The sequence below is a fragment of the Gopherus evgoodei genome, chromosome 18 (assembly GCF_007399415.2).
Source record: "Gopherus evgoodei ecotype Sinaloan lineage chromosome 18, rGopEvg1_v1.p, whole genome shotgun sequence".
In the NCBI taxonomy this organism is placed as follows: domain Eukaryota; kingdom Metazoa; phylum Chordata; order Testudines; family Testudinidae; genus Gopherus; species Gopherus evgoodei.
In genome coordinates this window covers 11565070-11591201 of record NC_044339.1, presented here as the reverse complement: position 1 = coordinate 11591201, position 26132 = coordinate 11565070, and the positions used below count along the sequence as shown (strand labels likewise).

Genomic DNA, 26132 nt, shown 5'->3' with positions numbered 1-26132 from the left:
AGGAAATGATTTTCTGCTGCAGCTGCTTCTTTCACACATGCTCACTACAAATCATGTATAAGGCTCCTCCTGCTGGCCTCTACTTGACTCCAGCTCCATGCCCCGCCCACTCTCTCCTGATCCCTCCTCCACTTCCATGCCCCACCCATCCATCTGACTCCACCCCCAACACCATGCTCCTCCCACTCACCCTCCTGACCCTGCCTCTCCCAGAGGCTCAGGAGCATTGTGGCAGTGATGTCACAGCGGTTGGAGGAGCTCTGACCTCCCTGGCATACAGACGTGATGCTAGGCACGAGGGATGTAGTACGGGGTCACAAGGCCCAGCGCTTCCTAGTCATTCATCTGCAGGCTTTAGGTATTGGGGGAAAGCAGAGAATGGGAAGCGAAGGGACCAGGAAAAAAGATAAGAAGTCCCAGTGAAACACATGAAAAGTAAATTGAATTATTTAAAACCATATGTTCCAAAAATGTGACAGAGCATAAAAGCTGCACCATGAGACTTCCGAAGGGGGCTTATCCTGCACAGCCACCATGGGAGGAGAGGGCTGACAGCTCAGAAAGCAGCCAGATACGAGGTCCCTTCTCTCAAGGAGACTGGGAAGACGACAGAGGGCTCAGGGAGCCTATGTGGAATGAGGAGATTTTGCCTGTTTATACAGTCCCTTCCATCTGAGGATGGCAAAGCACTTCCCACCCATTGACGAGTCTTTCTGCATAGCCCCTGGAGAGGTGGCTGTTACCCCACTTTATAGCTGGGCCTGCAGGGAGTGCACAGTGAAAGTGGCCTGCCCGAGGTCACGTGCTGAGTTAGTGGCAGAACCCAGGAGTCCTGACTCCTAAAGCCCTGCTCTAATCACTAGACCACACTGCATTTCCCTTACAAGGCAGCATGCGCTCTCGACCCAGTCCCTTCCCAGGAATACCACCAAAGAGAGAAGCGAGAGGCTCTCAGCTCTGGATGCCCACCCACCCTGCAGGAATTGGTTGCTTATGTTTTGGGGTCTCGGTGCTCTCTGCAATCAAACAACCACCTCCTGTCGCTCACACTCCGCCAGTTCCCAAACGTCGTGCCAGAGAAAGATGCCTGGCTTTGGCTGGGACCCAGAGTGGGAAGATGCTGATGAGAAATCCCAGATGGATGGATGGATGTAGAGTGAAAGGAGCCGCTTGTGTGAGGAAGATACATAACCATTCCAGCTCCTTCCTCCCCAATCAAACCCTACACTACCAAGGCTGGGGACACGGCTGCATTCTCTGGCAGCTGCAGGGACAGACAGCTCCCCACCTCGACTCCCTCTTCCCTCTGCCTCCTGGATGGCCTGTCTGTCTCCTTCCGGCTCACTTTTTCCTCCCTTTGGTTCTCTCCCTTTTGTTCTCACTCTCCCTCCCTGGGCTCTCTGCTCGTTACTCTCCTTGCCTCCCTGGCTCTATCTCCTTCGCTCCCTGTGCGTGGCCAATTGCTGGGTTTGGGTTTTTAATTGTTTTTCCCCCTTTATTTCGGCCTCGGCTTATCAGTGATGCAAGAGGAATAACGCCAATTTACTTAGAATGTGTAATCCCCAAATCAGATTGGGGGATTGTATGAGGCAATATGACCTTGCATATGTCTCCATTAAAGCCAGCCAGGCCTTCTCTTGTATTCTGTGTTCCCAGTACATATTTAGACAGATAACGCTAATTGTACTTGACATGTCCTCTTAAGGATGGACTCTTCCCTCCCCCAGCTCTGCCTGACTTCCCAGCCTGACAATGCGCCAGAGCGCAGTCCGCTCAGCAGCACACCACCTGCGGGGCAGGGCATCGCCAGACATGGGTGGGGGATCTGACAGGGACCCCCACCCCTGGCTCTGCACTCCCCATCCCTCGGCCTGTTATGCTCATTCACTGCTATGGGGTGGGGGTCCGGTGCAGCAAGGACTGGGTGCTTCTGGGGCATGTTTAATCTGGGATTAAAAACTGTTTTTGTGGCAGCCTCAAATTCTCAAATAAAATACACTCCAAATGGCCTGCCTGTGCGGCCTGCAGGCCTCCTTGGCCTGCCCCTCATCACCTACACAATTTTCCCTCTCCTCGGCTCTACCCCTTTCACTCTCCTCGCCTCTCCCCACTCTACCCTGTTCTGGCTGCAGTAGTTTGAGAGTCCCAGGACTGGTGCCTTCCTCAGAGTGAGGAGCCAGAGCTGGATGGAGCGGGAGTTCTTGAGGGTGGCTTAGAATCACTTCAGAGCAGCCGGGGCTCCAGGGCACGTTGTCATCTGTGACTCCAAAGCTTCTGGGTGAGCGGAGGGGACCACTCGCCATCCCCCCTCTACTACCCCGTCTGCCTCCCTCTGAAGGAGGGGCTTTCAGCCTGCATCTCCACCAGCTCCCACAGCTGGGCAGCAAAGTCCTCTCTCTATAAATATTTATACCTGGATCCTAGCCTCTGGATCCCAGCCCCAGCTTACAGGGTTCATTGTGGAGCAAGCCGGACATCCCTCTTCCCCCACGCCCGGCTGTGCAGCTCCGCTTGGAGCAGACAAGTAGGGGGTGGCGGGAAGCGTGTGCTGGAAAAACCAATGAATCCCAAACTCTTTTCCAAAGTGGACTCCGATTCTTTTCCCCCCTTTCCCCTTGACACAACATCCTAATTCGACTTTTTCAGTATCTTTCCTTCAACAACCTTTTTTTCTTCCTCTCCTTCCTACCCGGCAACTGCGCATTTATTAATTCATGAGGCACTAATTAGTTCTTTGTTAATTTGTGTTAAACAGACTGACCGGAATGATAACGACTTGCAGCGTTGCATTACAGTCCCCAACCACCCCTGTTTTCTGACAACAAGGGAGCGCAGCGAGACTGGCGTGATGAACCCCAATTCCCACTCCAGTTGCACTTCATTAAGTCAAAATGTGACAAGAAGCTTAGAGAGCAACTTTCAGATCGGATCGCACATAACAATTGGGCAGGAAACTTTCTGAAGGGGGGCAGTGGGAGAGGCGCTCGGAATGAAAGCTGGCACTGGCGTGCAATTCCCATGGCACGCTCATCTTAAAGGAACAGCACACAGGCTGAGCCAGGCAGGCGGACTGTGTGTGTTGGGGGGGGGTGGGGAGGAAGGTCTCCTCCTAGCAGCTGAACAAACCAGCGGGCATGGCAGGAGGCAGTGTGCTGCAAAACTTTACAGGCTTTGGGGTCTGGCCTGTGGGTAGCACAGTGCTTGGTAGTAAGGTCTGAGCAGGTCAGGACTCCAGGGGTTCCACTTCCATGCTGCGTTGCCTGGGTTCCTTTAAGATGAGTCCTTTTCCCCACCCTAGCACCACTCGCCTTGGTGAAACGGTGGGCAATCCTAGGCTGGAAAGGGCTATTTGAGTGTAAAGAGCTATTGTGATCATTAGAGGCCATGGGGCTGCACAGGGAGGGAGGGGCAGCATATCCATGTGCACATTCTCTTCTCTACATGTGAGTTGGACTGCTGGTGAGAAGGTGGAGCGCGTGGATTGTCTGCTCATTGAGGCTGGGGCTGTGCATTCCTATAGGATTGTACAGTGCCTAGTATGCTTCGGGTACTACTGCAATCTAAAACAACAACAAATCTAAAGGCAAGTTACAGCTTGGTAAGCAGCAGAGCAAACTCTCCCCCTGCCCCCACCCCTGCCGACAGCTTCCCCAAACACACATGGAAAGTGGAGTTCAGTCTCTCCGGTCCACTCAGTCCTTGAGCTCTCTGCTGAAACAGCCAACAAGTGGGCCAGCTTAGCAGCAAGCCCAGCTATGAGTTCTGGAATGTGGACACGTGTCTGGACTGGACTGAGTACTTGCAGAGGAAGGATGAGGTGTGATTATTCCTCTGCATGGCCCAATGAATGGCTGTCAGGTGACAGTGAGCTTGGGGTGGATTTGAACCCGTCCTGTTGGAGCGAAAAGCTCTGTAGCCCATTCCCAACTGCCCAGTCCCCATTCTTCTGGCTTGCGGATGTGCAGGACTTGTCACCACCAGAGCTGCAGAGAGGCTGGACAAAGATGACGAAACCCAAAATGGCTTAAAATACCAGCAGACAGCAGCACACGTCGGAAGAGGCAGAAGGAAACTTACGGCTCACCAGACCATAGGTGCTGGAACTAGGGGTGCTGGGGGTACTGCCACACTCCCTGGCTTGAAGTGTCCATCATATATAGATTTTACATCATACACAAGGTTTACAGTTTAGTTCAATAGCTCTCAGCACCCCCACTATACAGCTTGTTCCAGCAACCCTGCACCAGACATTTGCTTTCTCCATCTATTCAGAATGAACGTTCTCCCCATGGATATTTGTGTGCTGCAGAGATACCTCAGTGAGAATGAGCCAGCCAAGGCCACAAGTGAGATGAGTTGGGAGGTCTCAACCCAGCCTCTAGTAGACATTTGTCCACATCACTCACAAAAAAAAAAAAAGAAATCTCTTAATTAACAGAGAGTCCTTGCTTTGGAGATGCCCGAGGCTAGAATAACAGCTCAGGATGTAAGAGGGTTAGCAGAGCTGCGTGGAGAGCCTCGGCGTGGACTAGCAGAGAGGCCTGAAGGTCAGGACTGAGGTGCAATAGCTGGATTGTGTGGGAATACAGGGCTAGGATAGCAATAGCTGAGCCAGAGGTGCTGAGAGACCAACCAGACTGGAGGAACAGTGGGTGCTGGAGGTCTAAGTTGAGGAGCACTGGCAGGAACCTGCACTGCACCTGTCCACACTTGAGTTAACAGCCTCTCTCACTTCGTGAGCTCTAAAACCAACAGAAATGTATTCAAAAGGGTACTTGGAGGGGTAGGGGCCAGGCCATGGCAAGGTGACATATCATGGCATCTGCCACAACAGTCACGGCTGCATCCTCATTGAGTTGCACTAGCGATCCGCAGGCTCTGGACTTTGTACTGATTTGTGTCTTCCATGCAGCTGAGGACCCAGTTCCTGCATGATGAAAATAGTACAAAGACATCAGCTCTCCTCTATTTTCAGTTCCACAGGTGCTCCGGGTGGCCATGAAAAACATGCTAAGATATAAACCTTGAGCTAGTGGGACTTAGCAGGTCCGAGGGAGGGAATGCACTGAGGAGATGTGAAGAGGGACAACTGAGGAAGTCCAAGAGTCACTAGCAAGAAGAAGTGTCCTAGGCTCTCCCCAGCCTGACAAACCAAGGCAGATAAAGAGAGCAGCCCAAGCCCAGACCCCCACAGCCAGGATGGAAGCCCAGCCTGGCCTAGCCCAGCCCAGCAGCACGAGGATGGACAGGTGCTAGGAGGAGAGCCCAGCCCAACCCTAAACACTGGAATGAGCACCTGGCCCAGCCTCCCACACAGTCGCAAGGGGGCAAGACAGCAGCATGAGACAACAGTTCACTTTCCTGCTGTGGCCCCTGGGAGCAGTGGGAGAGGCTGGCGAGGCGAGGTGAGGAGTTAGGCATGCCAGAGAGAGCAAGCCGGGTTTAGCAGGAAGAGAAGACTCCACCAGGCCTCCAGCCCGAAGCTCTGGCTCTGACTCTGGATAATTACATCCAGTTCCCCACTCCTCCTATTGATCCTGGCTTTGTCAGAGCAAAACAAATAGGCTGAACGGGAAGATACGGAAGGGATACACATTTTGTCTTCCTGCTTCCCTCATGGCAGCGGCAGCTATGCCCATCAGACTTGTTAGCCAGCTCCCAATCCCCAGCAGCCCCATGCAAAGAGCAGAGCCCAGCACTGCAAACCTAGCTAGCCAGCAGCAAAAACAGCTCATGACCTGTCCCCCAAAACAAGATGTCCCATCCTCCAGCCCACAGTCTCTGTAACTGCGAAGAGCTCTCCTCCTGGGCTTGTTCTCCCTACTCCTCTCCTTCCCCTCTGTCTGGCAGTTTCTTTCTCATGAGAGAGAAAGAGAGGGGAAATTATTGCAATGACAGAAAACAGAAGACCCCTCGCCCAGACTCTGATCCACACACACACACACCTGCCCTCTGGTGAGAAGCTGCTCCCTCACTGTCCTAAAGGATCTCCAGCTGGCATGCAACAAGCACCCCTAGGGGGGAGCTGGGATATCCCAGTCCTCGCTCTCCCCTTTTTCTTTGCTGACACCTGTTGAGTGGAGGCAAGCGTGGCCCAGCAGCTGCTAACGGGAAGGGCGGGACAAAAGTCTGCCATGAGGAGCTGGGACATGATGGGCATCCTGGCAATGCCCCGGTTATCTAGGTGACACCCAGCTATCTCTCCAAGGGCTAGAGCCACAAAAGGGACAGCATGGAATGAGCAAGAGCAAAGATAATCATCCTACACAATCAATCCTGGCTCTTTGCGCGGATGCCATCAACACGGAAAGGCCATGGACACTGGCTACAAAACGCATATTACAAAAGCCCCACCACACTGGTCAAGCATAACAGGAGTGGAAGGGAGAGGGACAAGCAGAAAGGGGGAGTCCGGGAGGGGATTCTCATATCCTAATCCCCCTACCTGCCATCTGCAAAACACAGCAGACCCCCAACTTGGCGATGGGTCGCCATGGCTTGGCTCCTGCTAATTTGCTGTCAGGTTGCCTAAGCAAACCAATTAAAACCAATAATTCATTATAAAGTTGAGAAAAGGAATGAAGAGCTGGAAAGGGTAGGGAGGAAAGAAAGATGATGGGAAAGAAAGTGGGGGAAGAGAGAGACTTTGGGGGAGGCAGACAATAATTCATTATAAAGTTAAGAAAAGGAATGAAGAGCTGGAAAGGGTAGGGAGGAAAGAAAGATGATGGGAAAGAAAGTGAGGGAAGAGAGAGACTTTGGGGGAGGCAGACAAACGAGAAGGAACAGGGTGGACCCTAATCTATCTAGAACCCAGTTCCAGGTGGGGTTAATGGGACTAGTGGCACAGTGATGTGGGGTGGAGAGGGGGAGCTAGTGCTGTTACTGACTGAGGGCGAAACAGAAAGCAAAGGGAAATGGGGAGCGCTACAGTGATGGGTTGGGATAGATCAGATTAGACAGTTTGTCAGAGATGGATGGATAAACAGAGGGCCAGGTAATCAGCTGGTGTAAGCTGGCATCACTCTGGGGAAGCCCATGGATAGACACACACCAGCTGGATGCTGCTGCCCGACGCCCTTCCTGCCTAGACAGCCACAGTGCCATCAGTGAGACTTTGGGAGGAGCGGGTAAGGCTCAGGCGAAGGGCAGCTGGGCCCTCGGTTGTAGGCAGTTGGACAGATATATAGCAAGGAGGAGGAAAGCAGAGTGCGAGTGAAGTGAGCAGGAAGGGGAAAGCAGCATGAGGAGGCGCGTACCAGGACCCAGTAGCTCTGTCTTATCCCCTTTTTCCTTTTGTGGTGGGGTTACCAGCTCTTCTTGAGCAAATGCCTCAGAGGAGGATGAAAAATGGGACATTTATGAAAAGCCCCTGATTATGCAGATTTGGACAGGGCCCTCGCAGGCCCCGCTCGGCCTGACTAAATTACTGTCGATCCTGCCGGCTCCCCAACGAGCCAGTGCCGCAAAGAACCCGGGCAGCTGTCAATGCTGCCAACACGCCCCCCCCCGACCCCCGACGGCCACCTCCATCCCAATTCTGTTTTGTTCCCCTTCCCCGCACACTCCCCAACTCCGGCCTTTTGAAACGCCTCGGGTCTGTGTCAGCCCAGTGGATGGCGGGGGAGAGGGGCAGTGTCATGGAAACGGGCCCTTTCCTGAAGAAACATGCTGTTCTCCCCTACTCTGTCCCAAGTCCCCCTTTTGAGAAGCTGTCAGGATCCTGAGTGAGTGTCACACGACCCAAGGACCAGGCGTGACCAAGCCTATTTTCTGCATCAAATTTGATTGATTAAAAAACTTTTTAAGAAAACCATGTTAAAAGACAAAAAAAAAAAAGAGGAAAGAAAAAAAATAGAAAGGGACAAGTGTGTGGGGGGGGGAGGTCAATGCGCTGGGTTTCCTTGGTAATAGCACCAGGGGACGAGTGTCAGAAGTGGCTAAACAACATAACCAGGCCAAAAAGAAAGGTCAAAGGAAGCATGAAACTTTTAACACAACAGTGATTAAGATAATGAGGAGGCAGGGGACCCCAGGAAAAAGAAAACCGTGCACAAACACACCCCACACACTCCAGGTGACGGGCTGGATGAGAAGAGGCAAGAGGGTTTGTTGGGAGTTTGGGAGGATCTGACAGAGGACTGGAGGAAACAAAGAAAGTTGGGTTTTTAGGGGTTACTGTTTTGTTTTTTAAGCTGGCTGCCTGGATGGTGGGGACAACAGCACCAGCCCAAAGACAGTGACTCTACCCAAGCCAATAGGATGCACTTGCCAAGCACAGTGGCCAAGGTGTCAGCAAAGAGGGGGTTGAATTTGCTCATGATTGGGTTTCTTATGGCACTGCCCCACTGACTGCAGAAGGGCTGGTGTAAATCAGCATAGCCCCAGTGATTTCAGTAGGACTGTGATGATTTATGTCGGCTCAGGATCCAGTCCTTTGCTTTAAGTGGCAGGTGTAGAAACTCCTCGGAAAATGTCCAGAGGAAATCAGTTCTGCTTTTGGAATCTTTGGTAGCACACTGAGCTCCCTGCTCTGGCTGCCTCCCCGCACCCGTCACCTTGTCTCCTTCTCCAATCTCCATTCTCTCGCTTTCTCCCACCCAACCCCCTCTCCTCCCTTTCTCTTTTTCCTCCCACCTCCTCTCTCTCTTTCTAGTTGCCTTTCTCTCAGGTTTCCTCTGCAGATCCCACTCTCCATTTCCCCCAGCCACCCTTCTGTCGAAGATGGAGCCCTACACAACAGGACTAGTAGTCCTCATGGGCCATGTTGCCATAGTAGAGAGGAGTGCAGCTGGGTTGTAAAACTCCATGGCTGGCCAATGGGCTGTGCAGGTCTCCACCTGCCACTTCTGCCCTGCTAAATGTGGCCCCTCTCTCTGTCTTGTTTTAGGGTTTCCTGGACCTGCTTCACACTGACACCTGCCTGTGCAAGCCTGTATCAAACACAAATCTAGACTGACTGGGTTTGAGTGCTGCCAACTCCTGGGATTTTATGGAAAGTCTCACAATATTTGTTTCTTTTTTTAAATCCCCAGCTCCCAGAGTCTTGGGGTTATGTAAGAATCTGAGCTTTGCTTTTATTTTAAAAAGCCAGTGTCAAGCCCTCCTGGTTGCTGAGAAAAGCTGGAAACTGTGACCCCTAAAAGCTCAAAACCCAGCAAGCAAAGAAAAATGAACCCAACATTTATTGTTTCTTAAACTTTCATGATTTTTAAGCTCATTCCCTTGGGCCTGACATGATATTTGGAGGCTTGGGGTTGGCAATGCCAAGACCAACAGCCAGAAAACAAATCAAACCTCAGACACAAGCTACCTTCCAGCTCTCCTGCTTGGAAACTTGCCTGGGTGGTGGAAAGTCTGGCCTCCCCAATGCAAATTAGCCATCAGTATGCAAATCCCAGGGGCAGGAGTCCCTCTGTTCACTGACATGGCTGGCAAGAGAGGAAGAGAGGGGGTGGCAGTTCTGGGGAACAAACTGGCCATTGTACATGGACTCCTCCCTCCCACTTTTCGCACTGCACAGCTGGCAAGGTCCACAGGGATGGAGGAGAGGGCTTTGCTCCTAAAGGCAAGTCACTGGCATGATGGGCTGAAGGTCTGACCCAGAATGGCAAAGCCCATGCTTGCCATAAACTTCTGCTGCCCTGGTACAGGGTTTTTTTTGTGGGGTGGGGTGGGGGTTGCAGAGGGATGGAATCTCTGTATTATCACTTTTAGCCCCCCTGCCCCCATGATGCTACAGCATTCCTCGCTCTCCATAGGATAAGGAAGGCTGGACATGGCACTTGGCAACTGCACCTGATGCTCTAATTTCTGTTGAGACTGGCCCATCTGAGCCTGGGATGCTTTATAAATGTGTTGTTACGGTCAAGAAAAGGACAAGGAAATGCCTCTCTGAGCCAGAGCTGCCGGCTTCACTGACACTAACTGCCATCAGCCCTGGGCAGCCAAGACAGCTACTGGAGAGCAAGCTGGATCACATTCTGCCTCAAAGCACCAGCCAACTTGCCGTTGCAGAGACTTGTTGTGGCTGACGGTGCAAGAGGCAGAGTGGCACAGCTGGGTTTGCGGAGCCCAGTTGGGGTCAGTACCATATGACTTGTAAATTGAGCCCATGTGTGGTGGCAGGCAAGGAGAGGGAATCCCATGAGGTCATTTTTCTGATAAGGGCACTTGGAGTTTCAGAGCCCCTTCCTCCTCCCATCTCCAGGGAACACCAGGCTGCTGCCAGATTGTTTGCCACACCACTGGGCTGGAGCAGGTGGAATGAAGGACTCCAGAGTTCACCAAGGAAGTACATGTCAGGCTGTGGGTGGGATGGCCTGGAAATGTTTTAGAGGGGGATGCAAGAGTGTGAAATAACCCGAGAGCATGCTTCAACCTCAGGAAAGTTATAAACAGTCACCTGGGCAACACTGCCACCTGCACACAAAACATTCCCCCCTTGGGCAATGCTCACAAACATTCAGCTAAGAGCCTGTCCACATTTAGTCTTGGTGTGCAGCAAGACGGGAGAGAACCTACAGCACACTAGCCTGCCGCACACTAACTGTCCATGTGAACCCTGCTACCATGCACTAAAAGTTCTAGAGTGCACTCTGACGTTTGCAAACATGGACACATGTCCACTAACACACATCTTCCCAATAAACAAATGCACATAACCTCAAACGCTTGTACAAGGGTAGCCGTAGGGTCTGATGATCCGGCCCTGCTGACATCAATGGAAATTTTGCTACTAAATTTAATGATAGCAGACTTAGGCCTATAAAACAGAATTCTCTCTCACACTCCCCTCTCCCCACCACCTAAGAAGACGACAGGCCAGGTGTCTGATTACAGGGAAACCAAACTCGCATAATTTAATTTGCAGAACTAGTTCAAGTTCCCAAGTAAAAAAAAAAAACAAACCATTTTAATAATGATTTTGTAAACTTTCAGTTAATGTTTTTCTTTGAATAATTTGTTTTGTTTTGTTTTTTGGGTTTTTTTTGGTGTGGCAACCAAAACACAAAAATGTCTGGGTTCTGTATTCTTCTCAAAAACCTAACATTTTTTGGTGAAAATAGATTGTTTTTTTCTGCCAAATGTTTCAGTGTAAAATTTTTTGAGCACCTATATTCATGAGTCTTCTTCTCCCCATTCCCCCATCCCAGATCATTTAAATCCATGGTCTTTTGCGAAGAATGACTGAATCAAACACATGTTTTTAGCTAGAAGAGCAGCTTATGCACTGTAAAGCCTGTGCACGCCTATATGGCACAAGCCAGGGTCTTCTAGGACGAAGGTATCATTTGAAAAGCTACACAGAAGATTTATAGACTGCATGGGCCTGATTCCCCATAGAATAGAATCATAGGGTTAGAAGGGACTACAAGGGTCATCTAGTCTAATCTCCTGCCAAGACGCTGGATTTGTTCTGTCTAAAACCATCCAAGACAAGCCACGCACTAATGAAATGCAGCACGTTTAGTATTGTCAACTCCAAACAGTCAAGCATCAAGAATCAGGTCCCCAAAATTATGAGACTGGCTTAAAAATCATGATATTTTTAAAAAATATAACAACAAATGCCAGGTTCTTTTAATTCACCTTCTGATCTTGGGGTCTTTGGGGGGGGCACACTTTCAGTCTTTTTTCTCATGAACCACAAGGGCTACAAACTTTTTTTTCTCTTTTTTTTAAATGGAAGCTGAGATTCACAAGTAGTCACTTGACTCCAGGAGGTGGGGCTTGAAGAAAAAACACCAAATATCGCCAGGCTCATGAAAAAATTATGACAGTTGACAACACTGTGTTTAGTTTAGTGCTGAAATGAAGTGCACTAAACAGTCCATGATGAGACCAAGGATAACTGAAAACGTTAAGTCCTCTTCCCACACATTTTAAAAACAACCCTTTCACATTCTCTCTCACACACATACACAAAACCCCTTCAAGGGACAAACAAATCAACGATAGCTAAAGCTGAGTAAAAACATTTACAATGAAATTAATTAAAAGTTCTCTGTATTAGGAGATATTTTTATTTTATTCCGTACTCATGAAAACAGTCTTTTTTTTTTTTTTTTTTTTTTTTTTTAAAGAAAGCAAAAATCTTGAGATTTTCCCCTCAAACATAAGAATGCTGCTGAGTGACAACGGGCTCACTTTCATCAAATCATTCTTATTTTCCAGTGAAAGCAGAACTTTGCATTTCTAAAAGTCATTCTGGTGAAGATGGATTTTCATGTCAAAATGTGCAAAAATTCCTATTTTCAGCTGTTGAGGGTGGAATTGGCAACTTTGCAAAGCATGAAAATTTCAGTCACAAAAATTACCTGGGACAAAAATGCAAATAATCTCCTTTAAGCACTTTTTCCATCACCCCTGGTAATAGTCCCAAAGGTTACCGAAGAGGCAACTTTTATCAGCAGGCTGTTTACTTGTGGAAGCCCTGTATACTGATCAGATAAGCTCACTGCCAAATACAAGAACAGTGATAAGCCAGATCCATTTTTTGTGCCGCGTTTGATTCAGCTGATTCTCCTTCAATCCACTCAGTGACATGGCCTACAGCCCAGCACTGGCATATGCCCCAAGCTCCCAGGTTCCCAATTGAGTCACTTCCCAAGGCACACACCCAGACTTGTGTCCTCGTTGGGCCTGCCCCCTGCCCTCCCTCACACACAACCCCCCTGCCACAGAGAACTGTCAGGAGAACACAAGCAAAAGCTGCTTCTTGACAGCGAGTCATTTATATTTTAGTTTCGTTCCATTATCCTAACGAATCCTTCATCAGCAGATGCAATATTAACAGCAGAAAATCAGCTCATTACATCCAGGGGGATTTCATCAAGTCGACAATCATGAATGCAGCTCCCCAAGCCTGGGAGAGGACAGTGCTTTAGTTATTTATTTTTGTGCCATTTAAGGGGCTTTGGGGAGGGAAAGGGGAGGTCCTTTCCAGGTAATCGCCACATCCTGGAGCTTCAAGGAATAATCTTCAGGCCCTCTGGACCACAGACACACACACTCTCAGTTGGTACAGTGCCCAGGCCCATTCACAACCATCACCACTATTTAAAAATCATTAGAACTTAGAGGTGGACAAGGCATTTCTTCATCGAATTCAGGCTATGAGAGAGTGTCTACATCCTGGATTATTCCTCCCCTTGTGTCTACATACATCTGGATTGGCTGATCTGGTACCTCTACGCCAGGCAGGGCTCACCCTGCAATGCCACCAAGAGCCCCCCATCACGGTGCCCCCTCATCCAAGCATAAACATGCATAAAAACATGCAAGGAGGCTGGGATTTTGTGATGAACTTCCTAGGGAAGGGGAAGACAGGCTAATCCATAATGGGGGTGTGTGTATGACGAGGGGTAGGGGAATAGGGAACACCAACAGTTGAGAACAGTGTCAGGCAGTAGTTTGGGGGTGTTTCTTTCCAACTAAGCTCAATGAAACCCCAACCTAACTGTATATGACACAGGCAACGAATGCAAAGTGTGAACCTTCAGTATTGCCTTTAAAGAATGTGCTACAAAACCAATTCATGGCTTCCCCCGGCGTATGGTTGAAGCAATAGGAGTGGGAAATCGCAGCCCCCTGGGACAGCAGCCATGCAGGGACATTCATAGCTCCCCAGGCTACTGATGGTGTGATATAGGTGTATTCCAAGCTGCCAACATAGTGGTGACATAGCGCAGTGGGATATATGGATGATGATCCCCAGAGTCTGGTTGGAGAAACACGTCCAAACTGCAAGGGGGCAAAGGTGCATCACTCTTGCTAATCAGTGTGAGAGCCCAAACTCACTGCAATTTCCCAACCTGCCTTTACTCCTGACTTACTAGATGGGGATCCTGTTCTACCCAAATCCTATGGAAGTCAATCAGAGCCACCTGCAGCTCATAGCCGAAGGCAGCCCTCCTTTTCATAGATGCTAGAGAGCTGCTCTGCACAGACCTGGGATCCCTCTGGGGAATGGGATATTTCCTGCTGGATTCTCACTCTCGCATCCTGGATGCTGCCGCTGCCACATCACTCAATGCCTGGGAGACGACAGAGTGACACCCTGGCTTCTGGAGCTTCCCATCTCTGCCGCAGGAGGAGATTCCGAAGGGACTCCCACAGAGCTCTGCCAACTCATTCCCAATGTCAAGCAGGCTACTGGTGGAGCCAAGCCCAAGTTCCCCCCCCCCACCCCGCCTGCTGGGCTCTGTGCACCGAATGCCTCTGCGCTAGAGCACGGTGACAGCTTTGATGGGGACCAGCCCCAAGCTCAGCCCTCCCCAGCCATCCAGCTCAAACAGGGCTTTGATGGGCATTTTATATTTTCCCATCAGAGACTGGATTTCTGCATGGCAAGGAATATGTTCCCGGGACATCAATTTCAATCTCTCCCACGCTCTGACAGAATTAAGCTCCAGTTTGTCCAACAGCATCCCAAAGTGTAAGAAACTGGGGCCAGACTCTCTAATCAGGCCGTAGGACAAAGGCCTGGGCTGACCCTGTCACTTCCACTTACTCTTGTTGTCTGTCTCACTCCCCCACCCTCTTCTGCCCCCTCTCTCTCCTCTTTCCCCACCCTGCCCCTCCCATACCCAACACAGCTGGGCTAATTCTGCTTCTCCTGTGTCCAGAGCAAATCCTCCCCAGAGTAAATCAATCCTGGGAATTTTTATTAGATTATCAGCCTGCCATCTGAGTGCCAGATGGACTAATCCTAATCAGGGCTGATTTCTATTAGATATCTTCAGGAGGGAGCTAAACTGTCCCAGCACCCCTGGCTCCCTCTGCCTGCACCGATACAGGCCACAGCTCATTTTATGAGGCTCGCTCTTTTAAATCACTACTGGGGATGCAAGCTGGGCAGCCTGAAGGCCTCTGCATAGCCCACCCTCACACAGCCCACCTCCACAGAGCATCCTGGGTACCAGCAGTGCTAGCTTCGCCAGGCACTGCTCTGTCATTGTGCCTTGACCCCATTCTGGAGGCAGGGCTCCGAGGACACCCTCCATGGGCCATTCAGCTCTAGGCCCCCCTACTGGTACTGCCAACAAGGGGGCCAGTTGGTGCTAAGTTTAAGGCAGCTTTTTGGGAGGGACCTGCTAGGAAGTGGGCTGAGATATAATAGTCATTTCATACAGGCCACCTAGCAGCCATCAGCATGAGTGACCACAGCCAGGACAGTGACTGCACTTGGTCTACACCCATGTGGGAATCTCACCAGAGGGAGTTTCAGACATAACCCATCCCATAGCCAGAGTCCCAGGGCTTTGCCCTCTTATGCAGGTCTAGGCAATCTGCTGTGGGCAGGAACAGAGGCAGGTAACAAGATGACAGTTCACGAGCTGACCAAGGGAAGTAGAGATCCTGAAACAGGAACAAGCCAACAGTGAATGCTCAGCATACACAGTTTTCACCCTTGATGCTTCACCCTCCCCTAGGACCTGATCCTGCTCTTAGATACACTAGTGTAAACTGGGAATAACCACACAGAGCAGCGCCAGCAATGCAGAGTGGTGTAACTGAGCGCAGACTCAGGCACTCTCTCTCTTCTCTTTGGTCTGGCCTACAGCAGAAAAGACAGCTTGCTCAGCGGCGAGCATCCCCAGGAGAGAGTTAAACAGATCCGGGTGGATGCAGAGAGCACAGCAGGCTTCCTGATGACAGAGGGAGAGATGGGGGACTTGGTTCAAACCCTCTGGAAACCACATCAAACAGGCCTGCGGGTGAGAGCCAAAAGGAGATGATCTGTTGATGTCTGCGTGTGAGTGTAAGCAGAGGAGAGAGGGGAATCGAGAAAAAGGGGAGTAGAAATTAATGGAAAGAAGTGAGGAAGTGCGAGATCAGGAAGGAGCCAGGACAGTTACAGTGTGCATTGCCTGCATAACAGATGGAAATCATTAACAACAAACATAAATCAGAATACACACTACGCCCTCCTCTACCCCTTCCATCTCAGGATCTCAAATGCTATAGAAACATAGGGCCAGACTCTCCAATGGGGTAAAAGTCAGTGTAACTCCACTGACTTAAATGGAGCTCTGCCAATTTGACCCTGCTTAGCATCAGGCCCATTAATTCTAGACCTGCCTCAATCCCCTGGTGTGTTTATTATTACTGTAGCCACTATTAGTCTGATTTTAGAGACTCTCAGAGAGGTTAACTGACTTGCCTGCACTGAGGCAGTAGCAGAGCTCGGCCCAGAACCCAGGAGCCCTGACTCCCAGTCCTGTGCTCTAACCACCACATGATGGTTCCACTCACTTACAAAGCAAAGTGCCGAGTAATAAATAATAATGTGAACATTTCTCGTAGCACAGAGCCGTCTCTGCCTGAACCTGTTCAGATTGCACCTGCCGCCCATAAACGTGCAGATAGGAGTGACGAGGTGCTTTTGGTGGTCTGTTTTTCTGTTCAGTGCAGGAGGGTCCCAGGGCATCACTGAGCGCAACAGCCTGACTCCGGTTGTGTCTCTACCCCTCTGGGTGATGGGAACTCACTCAAATTAGCACCTGAATCCAGTCTCTCTGCCTGCTGAGGCTTGCCCCTCACCAGCATGGGCACTGGGACAAACTTCCCTGGGGAACAGATTCCCCACCCCCCAGTTCACTCTTCATACAAGACAGCAAGCTGGGCCTGGTCAGGTCAGGCTCCACTCTGAATCCAACTGGCCCCAATCTTCAGGGTGTCTGGGCTGGGGGTTCCAGTCTGTTACAGAGAGTGGGGCAGGCAGGGATACTCTGCTCTGGCTCTAAATGCCAATGTTTGTTCTAGCGACATCTCTACGCAGGTAGGACACTCTGGTCTAAAACACTCTCCCTCCAAAGAAAGGCGTCAGCACTGGAGTCTTCTACTCCTTACCAGGCAGCAGGCAGGCTCAGAGCCTAAACTCCAGGCCCCAGCACTTTGGGACTCCTCTTCTCCCCATCCCTCCATGCTAGTTTTCTCTATTAGAGCTCTGGGCCCCTGGCATTCACTGGCTCAGCCCCCACGGCAGTTCTGCTCTTTCAGATCAGGAGGAGGGAGTCAGAGCTCCCCAGCCCAATGGCACCCCTCCGCCCGACTTCTCTCTCTCTCTCTGCCCCTTCCAGGTATTATTTGCGCCTCCCCCAACCCAACTCTCCCTCGCAAAAGCCCCCTTTCCAGAAGAGGGGAGGAGGCCTGCCACTGGAGCATGCGTCAAGTGAAGGACCATTGGAGAGCTGGTTCTGCTTAGCACTCCTGCCCAACACAGGGACAAGCCAGGCAAACCCAGGCACCTTGTTGGGGCCTAGGGATTAAACAGGGACATCGGGGAGTTTAAATAACAAGGTGCAGGTCTTGTTTCCCTCCCTAGCCTGAGGGGGGCTGGGAGGAGGTGAGGGGGTGGGGGGGGGGAAGAAGAGGGAGGGATCAGAGGCAAAAGGGAAGGGAGAGGGAGAAGGGGGTGAGTGTGGGGGGAAGAGCTGAGAAGGGCTAAGAGGGAAGTGTGAGGGGGCAGGAGTGGAGGGAGCAGAGGTAGAGGGGTAATATGCAGGGATGAAAAATTGAAGGGGAAGGGCCTGAAGATGGAGGGGTGGGAGATGAGAGGGAGCTGTGAGGGAGGAGGAGTGAAAGGTAATGGGGGGGCCACATGAGAGGGGAGAACAAGTTGCTTTTTCTCTTTTCAAAGAGCTCTCCTGGTAGCAGTGACAATGGCACAGATCCGGCAGCGAAGTGACCCTGGGACCTGGAGGGCAGTGTGCCCAAGGGCCTGGGAACCCCAGCTGTGCCTGCACGCAATCAAGGAAAGTTGAGACTTTCCTCCCCCACTCTTTTTTTTTTTTTTTTTTTTGCCATTTATCAGCAGATTGTGCGGAGCCAAGTGGCGCTCGCCTCACCCTGCTAAATAAAGCTTTGGTATTTCTGATAAAGCCATCAAATTCCTTACCGTGCTGACACCAAGAGCATTTAAAGAGACACACACCCGCCCCGTGCCCTCCCCTGCCCAGTCACTTTGGGGTAATCTTTTGGAGTAAACCAAAGAGAAAAAAGGGGTAGGGGGAAGATCTGCCTAAAGCTCCCCCTTTCACAAGCACTAAGCCCAAGTTGTGAGGGGACCTGGCCTGTTTCCTTCCCGAATGGCTGGGCTGGGTCCTGGGAGGCAGCACTCGATAGCTCTGTGTAAACACCACAAGGGACAGCATCGATAGAAATGCCTCGCAACAGGGGGAATATTGATAACCGGAAAATCCTATGAGGGAGCTGGAAACCCAGGTGTCTCTGGGAGCTTTAAATATGGGGTTCGGGGGACAAGAGCCAGGTGATGGGGAAGAGAGGGTGCGCTGCGTGGGGTTGATGCGTGTGCATCGATGATGCCACTACGGGGGTGCCGACTGGGCCACAGAAGCTGCCGCTGTGCCTCAAGATGTGCCTCGCCTGACACCAGGCCCCAGGTGGGCATGAGGGGCACTGTTACGCAGAGGCTCAGGCCTCTGCAATTGCTATTCACCCTCCATCTAGGCCCCTTTCCCCCAGAGTGCTATGACAATGACCTAACTAGCCACACGAGATCCAACCCCTCCAAAAATCCTTCCCTTCCCTCCCTCCTAGACCCAGCTCAGACACCCTCCTCTCCTCTCTGCCAGAGCGCAGGCTGTTGTTTAACCTTCAAATTTATTATTTTTAATTATTTTGATTTATAAAAGCGTGCGGCTGTTAAAACCACATTAAATAAACTCAGCGTTACGGTGCTTAACAAACACACATAACTTTGGACTTCCAAAGACTCCATAAAATAATTGCCCAGCTGCATGGCATCCACCCACCCCTGCTCATGCTCCATCAGAGCTTCCCCACCACTGACTCCCTTCCACACAGATATCTCCTACCAGACCCAACCAGGGCCAGCTGCACTGGTAACAATGGTATTTGCGAGGGAGTAAATTGCAACTACACAGGTGTAAATTGTGTCCACGCTAGAGATCTGCATGGGTGTAAATTGTGTCTATACTGGGAGTTTGCACCAGCACAGCTACATTAGTAACTGAAACCCCAGTATAGAACATTCTTAGCCTCCTGACTCTTTCATCTGCATTGCCTTCCCGGTGGACAGACCTCCCCAGCACAGTCCTCTTTTCCCTGGGCAGCCTCTTTTTTCCAGTCCCCCTTGCCCAGATAGACTCTTTGATCCCTACCTCCCTGCTCAGCCCAAGAGATTTGGTTCTGCTTCAGATGCAGCTGAAATCTCGTCAGCAGAGCACCTGAGATTTTGGTGCTGCGAAACCCAAGCCCCATTTGATCTCTAGCCCAGAACCCAGCTGGGTCTTAAATCCTGATTCAGACCTCTCTCTAAATGCTGATTTCTCTCCTTGTGCCCAGGAGGAGATGAAAGAGCAGGGAAAGAGTAATGGCAAATAAGAAGAGATGTCTGAGAGAGTCCCCTTTGGTGCTGTGGGAAGGGTCTGGGTGAGGGCCTTGATCCTGCACAGCACGGAGTGAAACCTCAGTTTCCAGGGATGTCAATGGAAGCTGCAGGTGCTCAGCACCTCTGGAAGTCTGGTCATTTTTACTTAAATGCAGCCAGGTTCTATCTAGGTGTCAAATTTGAAAATGTGGGCAGCTTCTCTGAGCCTCAGTTTCACCATCTGTATAACAGGGACAGGCTCTAGCTGCCTGTGGGCAGGGCTGGGCACCAGTGTGTACACAGCATCTTCCTCCTTCTAGCTATTGGTCTCTGGCTTTGAGGAACAATAAAATTCACCCACATGTTTAAAACCAGCCACCTGTTCTTTCTCTCCCCATGCTGTCCCAGGGAACGAGCTGGGTGGGCCAGCAGCGGACAGAAAAATGTTAAGGAACAGAGTCTCAGATCCCCTATTTCTTCGGCATCTGCAGTAAAACGTAAGTGATATACAGGAAGTAGGTGAAGAGCAATTATAATTGATTGGGAATCATTTCCTGATGGCATCTGCGTGTGATTGATGGTGCTGGCCAGCCACTAAAGGACAATGTTCACTAAAGAGAAAGAATTTGTAGCTCCCATCTCCTGAGCTGAATGCACCACAAATCACTAAACTCTTTTTCACTAAAAACTTCTGCTCACACTGATGGGTCTCTCTGTGACGACCTGGCCCTGACAGCTGACCACCTCTCCTTCTGAGTGTGCAGCCTGCCCTATCAATGGCTGCCCTAGAGGTGGCCCCTGCTCTTGGTGCTTAGGTATCAGGGGGAGGTGGCCAAATAGTCAGACAGATTGTCATGAAAGCCACACAGTAACCATCCCCTACTAGGATGTGAGGAGCTCCCTTCTTGGGACTGAGGGAGGAAAAGATGGCAGAGAGCTGGCTATGCAATTTTGAAACATCCCTTTTAAATCGGGACTGCTGAGAACCAGCAGTCAACAGAGCCTTTCACGTGGAGCTCCCGGGCCTGGATAAGGCCCCAGGGCCTATTTGCCTCTCACTTAATGACAGGGTCAATCAGGTGTAAACCCACTGAAAGCCGAGTAAGTGAGAACAGACTCAGGCTGACAGTGACCAAAGGCTGGTACCAATGATGACCATCCTGTGGCCTGTGTGGAATGAATCGAGGGTCTGGGATTGGTCTTGGTCTAATCCCAGGGAGGCCAATACCATACCTGGCACCGTCAGCAGGCAGACCAAGAACCAACTGAACCATGGAGACGGGATTAGGGTGGCGGCATTCAGAAATAATGAAAGAAGAATTAGTTGCAACCTTTGAGTGAGGGAAGCCTGCCCTGCCGCTGGCTGTGCTACCCATTCCAGACACACCAAACAATCCCCAACACGAAGTCGTGTCGAGCATGTGACTTCCCTAACCTCATCCCCTACTCACCATTCCTCCTATGCTCATCCACTGGGCTAGCAGCTTAGATGCTTCTGGGGTCTCTGCTTTTCAAGGAAAAATTGTCTGGCCAATACCATGTCTCTTAACACAGCCCACTGCCCCTAAATTAGTTTATAGTTGGTCCCAAATACAACAACAGCACTGGTCTTTAGTTCAGCACGCACCATATCAAATAACCCACAGCAGCCCGGGCAGACTTGCTCTGGACGCTATGAGAGCAACAAATGTGGGCTCTGAAGCAGGGCCAGCTGCTCCAGAGCTCTAATCCCTCCGCTAACACCACCTCCCTCTGCCGCCTTGGGCATGTTACTTAACTGCTCTGTGCCTGGGTACAAAAGGGATAGTGATACTTCCCTGCCTCATAAAGGGGGTCATGAGAATGAATTAGCTAATGTCTGGAGGGTGCCCTAGAAGTGCTAGTATGCATCCTGCATATTACCCCGTTTCTGTGTATTAAACGGCAATACAAATATTTAATAGCGGCACTCTGCACTTCTATAGCAACTTCCATCCGAGGGGCTTGAGGTGCCAGCTAAGAATGATGATCATTCTATTCACTGAAAAAAACAAAACAAAATCCTGACTCAAAGTTCCTGATCAAAAACATCAACCAACACTGACAAAGCAATCAAATCACTCACCCCCCACACAGAGTTTTTTTACACCCAGGGAGAATTACTAGACACACCATGAACTGCCCCTCATGAAAATCACTATTGGTAGCCATTCTATGTGGAAGGCGCTCAGACACCACGGTGATGGGTGGAATTTTCAGATGGGGGAAGTGACGCACAGAGCAGCTGTGTAATTGACCAAGGTAGTACAGTTAATCTGTGACACAGATGGTGAGATTTCCTGACTCCCAATCCCCTGCTCTAACCACTTGGCAAAGCTGCCTCCCTTTAGAATGACGATGACAATAAAACTAAAAAGAAAGCTGCAGAGGAAGAGAACTTGTAGGCTGGCTGCTCTCTTACATTAAAGGTGTGCAGTCACTTCCTGGGGAGGGGAGACGACAGAGCAGATTGGGGGTGCAGTGTAGGGCTGAAGCTGATTTCAACCTATCCCCCTTGCCCCAGACTGTGTTTCATTCCCAAAGGAGGCTCACACGCAGTGCAAGTGCAGCAGCTGAGACAAGGGTACCTTGAAGACACTAAATATAAAAGCTCGCCGTGCCAGAGAGGTTCATGGGCGGTTGTCCATGGTGGTGGGAGCCAGGGGAGGGGGCTGGGATGCAAGCTGCCTGCAGTCACACTAGCCTGTCAATAAATTTTGCATTCTCTTTGCTTTCCGACAGGGATTCATTCCCTAATATGGGGCTGGCAGCTTTCTGGGTTATTTCGAGTGTGTGTGATAATGTTCCCTGGATAGTGACAGCTTCCGAGGATTGGGATTGTGAAAAAAACCATCCCTCCTCAATGTGTGGGGTGGAGAGGGGAGTGAGGGCTGGGGGCTAATCACAGGATAAACCATGAAACCTCCTCTCAGGAATGGGGCGACACTGGGATCGGAGGCACAGGGGCGTCAGCTGGGACAGGGCTTTCTGGAGCTGGGAGTCAAACCTCTCTGTGCTTTGGAAATTTCATGGTGAGGCACAGCACTGACCATAGGAGCTTCTGCCAGGGAAAGAAAACAACCTCATTATTATTATTTGGGCTACAGCAGCACCCAGAGTCCCGACTGAGATCAGGGCCCCATTGTGCTGGCTACTGCACAAACACCTAGGATACGTCTACACCGGGGGCAGGAGGGAATTCTTGACTCGGGTTAGTGACTCCTGGTTAAAATAGCAGTGACAGCACGCAACAGCCTCTCACTCGGGTTAGTAGGTCAAGTTCAGCCCCAGGCTCCTCTTCAGGCTTTAACTTGAGCTGCTCACTCGAGCTGTCATGTCTTCACGGCTATTTTAACCCGAGTTCAGAACACACCTATTTCTGCAGTGCAGACGTACCCCTAAAGAGAGACAGTCCCTGCCCCGAAGAGCTCAGTCTAAAGAAGAGACAACATTTAGAAGGGGAAGTAGAGGCAGAGAGGGAGAAATGAGTGAATAGACCCTGGGGGCTGACCACCCTCTCCTGCACTGTAGGGGGTCATGCCAAGCCAGAGGTGGGATGTGGGCACTACTCGTGCTCAGATTGTGCCCTTGCTGCTAATAAAGAGAGGCCTTCAGTCTGCAGGGCTGTCCAAGCGGGCCCAGCAGTAGACCTGGGCCGGGTAGTCAGAGGTCTGAAGCATGAAGTCTGCTGCTCCTCACCAAACAGTTGAGCGGATGCTGGCATTTTCTAGATGGCCAACCAAAGAGAAAGGGCAGGAGGGCATGCATCCAGGGCGCCGCAGCAGAGTTCATGGAAAGAGAGGACTGGAGATGGGGTGGCACCCCCTGTTCTGTGACCCCTCCCATAAGGAGGGCTCCCCAGAAGTGTTGCAGATCCTGCCAGTTAAGGACTCGCTCAGAGGCTTTAATGAATGTCAGGCACTGGGACAGAATAATCCAAGGCTGAATTTCTTGCCTCGTTTTCTGCCTCAAAATCCTCGGCTACTCCATCCTGCCATGGGTCCAGGGACCCTCTCTATACGTCTTGCCCACAGCAGCCAGTCGGTAAGGAGGGTTCCAGGCTCCCTGCCCCAGGCAGCAAGTGCTGGTCAGACTAAGCAGCAGACAGACGGCTCCGCAGGGCAGTAACACACACACGCTAGGAAACCATCACCCCTTGCCTCCCTCCTTCCCTCCTAGATGGGAGCTTGGGGACGGGCTGCACTGTCACCTCTGGCAGGTGCCCTGAAGCTGTACAGACTTGCGCTGTGGCTCCTGCTACTGTGGCACTCACAAGCTAAGCAGAGTTGAGCTGGACTGGCATGTGGATGGGAACATCTGAAGTGGTGCTGGCGAATCAGCATGGGGTGCTCTTCTGTGTGAGTATGCATGAAACAGACGCCCAGCCTGGCATCAGGGGCAGCTCCAAAGCTGAGGTCCTGCCCATCCATTGGAACAAAGATTCCATGGCACTTTTGGAAAGAGTAGCGGTGTTCACCCCAGTTCCTGGCCAGATTCCATCTCAGGCCAACACCTTCTGCCTCCATAACTTCCCCATAGGGCCTTGAAGGGAGAGGGTCAGGTTCTTCATGGCCTTTCCTATGCTGCTGTGTAGTGTTTCTCACCAACACGGGGAGAGATCACCAGGGGAGAGACGGAGGAGGAGGAAAACTGTATTAGGACTGTGGTTAATGGCGGAGTCAGGGCAGGACCTAATGGGTCAGGCTCCCTATGCACAACAATGTATTTGGATGGGGAGCTCTGGCAAAAGTTCTAGACAAGTTTTTTCTTTGTCTCAAATTCAGCCTTTTCTAGCCTGCGCTGGTCCTAGAACAGCCAGGGAGTCAGCGAGGAACCACAGTCCCTGAATCACTTTGAAATGGGAACACTTATTTCCCAGCCTTTCCAGGAACAGTGCCCCCCCACCATGCTCACCTTGGTAGACACACTCAGACATGCCCCCACACCTGCACACTGACACACAGACCCACACAGCCCTGCACTAACTGGTTCACAAGCTGCCATCACACAGCCCCGTGTTCACACACACACAGAGACTGTGAAGCCCAACTACACCTGCACATTCACCCTCACGTGCATATTCAGACAGCGATTCCTGTGCACAGACCATCTGCTGCGTGTCACACCCACGTGCACACTCACTGACACTCCCAGCACTTCTAACCAAATGAACATGGGGGAGAAGGGCGGGGAGCATGGGGGGAAGGAGAAGAGTCACCATCCTGATTTACAGTGCACTAGCCAGCGCGAGGCCGTGAGCCGCAGATAACCCATGGCCAATGACGTTGCCTCTAAGGGACCAAATGGAGCAAAGAAGAATCACTCCACTCCTTTGCTAGCTGCACATCATAGCACGGTAAGGAGCTAAGGGGGGGGGGGAACGGACCTCCACTTCCAACAGCACCCAGAGGTTGGAATCTGAATCTGTGGCTCTTCCCTTCCCCTATTCCAGTTCCCATCACCAGCTTGGGCCCAGCCCGGCCCAGTCCCTCCACCCTGCCAGATGCTTCTACTACAGCCTCCAGTCAAAGACTGGCTTCCCTGCCAATGCCACTCTGCCTAGGCCACTGGAATACTCGCTGGGGTGCAAATCCTGCTCCCTGATCACCACCAGACACGGAGCAGACATAAAAGCTGAGAAGGCCCACAGCTGAGTGGTTGGCTGCAGCCACAAGGAGCCATTTTGGAGATCCCTTTAGGAGTCCATCCACAAATCGAGGTGGAAAGCAAAACATGCGAAGCCCCATAGGCTGCTCCAAGCCCCGTCAGTTATTTATTTATATTATTTTCTCCGCGAGCAAGTTTGCTCTGGGCTGCGAGGGGTTAACCACAACAAGCTGCTTTCTCTGCCTTCCCTCTACCTCAATTTCCACTGCTCCCATCACCTTCCTCCCCCACCCCCTGATCTTATGAAAAAACCCATCAAAATAACTATTTTATGTCTCCAAATATGCAGATCATTTTCTTTAATGAAAGATGCTTGACGTCTCCGATCCAATTAATATGCAAATGCAGGCAAGGATTTATTTGTGACATTCTGTCTGGGTGAGAGAAAACAAAAAAGGCCTGTTAACCAAAACACTAATTGCTGTGACTGATTGTCACATATCATCATTTTCATAGGGTCTCCTCCATCCCTGGCTTACAGGGAGCTGTGAACCAGGACTCAGAGACTAACAGACACCAAGGAGAAACAGGGCAACGAGCTACCTGCTTGGCATGCTCGGATGAACCCACGCCTCCCTTCCTGGCACATTCCCAGCCTACTCTCTGCCCAAGTCCATCCTCCAACTTGGCGGGTGAAGTGCCCATCTCCTGACTCTGCCTAACCCCTGCACTGCTGCCTGAGCATGGAGCCCCATTATTTCCAAAATGCCACTAGAGTTGCTAGTCTCTCTCTCTCTCTTTTCATGTTCATTCTGCACTACAATGAACCATGGTTTGGAGTCATCAGTGCGTCTCACAAGCCAGGCAGGGTAGCCCCATGGAGGATGTGGCCAGCTGGGATCTCACTCCCTGCACCATGCACCCTACTCATCAACTTGCTCCATGAATGCACTCTAGCTCGGTGGTTCGACATAGAGCAGGGCCAGATCCCAAGCCTCTGGATCCAAACACCTCCAGACTGAGGAAGTCCAAACCCAAACTTTGCAGCTGATCATGATCTGTACAATTGGCCAGATAACACCATTTGTGCCCCTGTCACAACACATGCTGAGAGCACAAAGCGCTGGGCCAAGCACGGAGAAGGAAG

At 51.0% G+C, this 26132-nt stretch overlaps 1 protein-coding gene across 3 annotated transcripts in view; it reads right to left on the bottom strand.

The window, feature by feature from the left end:
• CASZ1 (castor zinc finger 1) overlaps positions 1–26132 on the bottom strand; it is a 266726-nt gene that overhangs the window by 144770 nt on the left and 95824 nt on the right. The window lies entirely within an intron of this gene.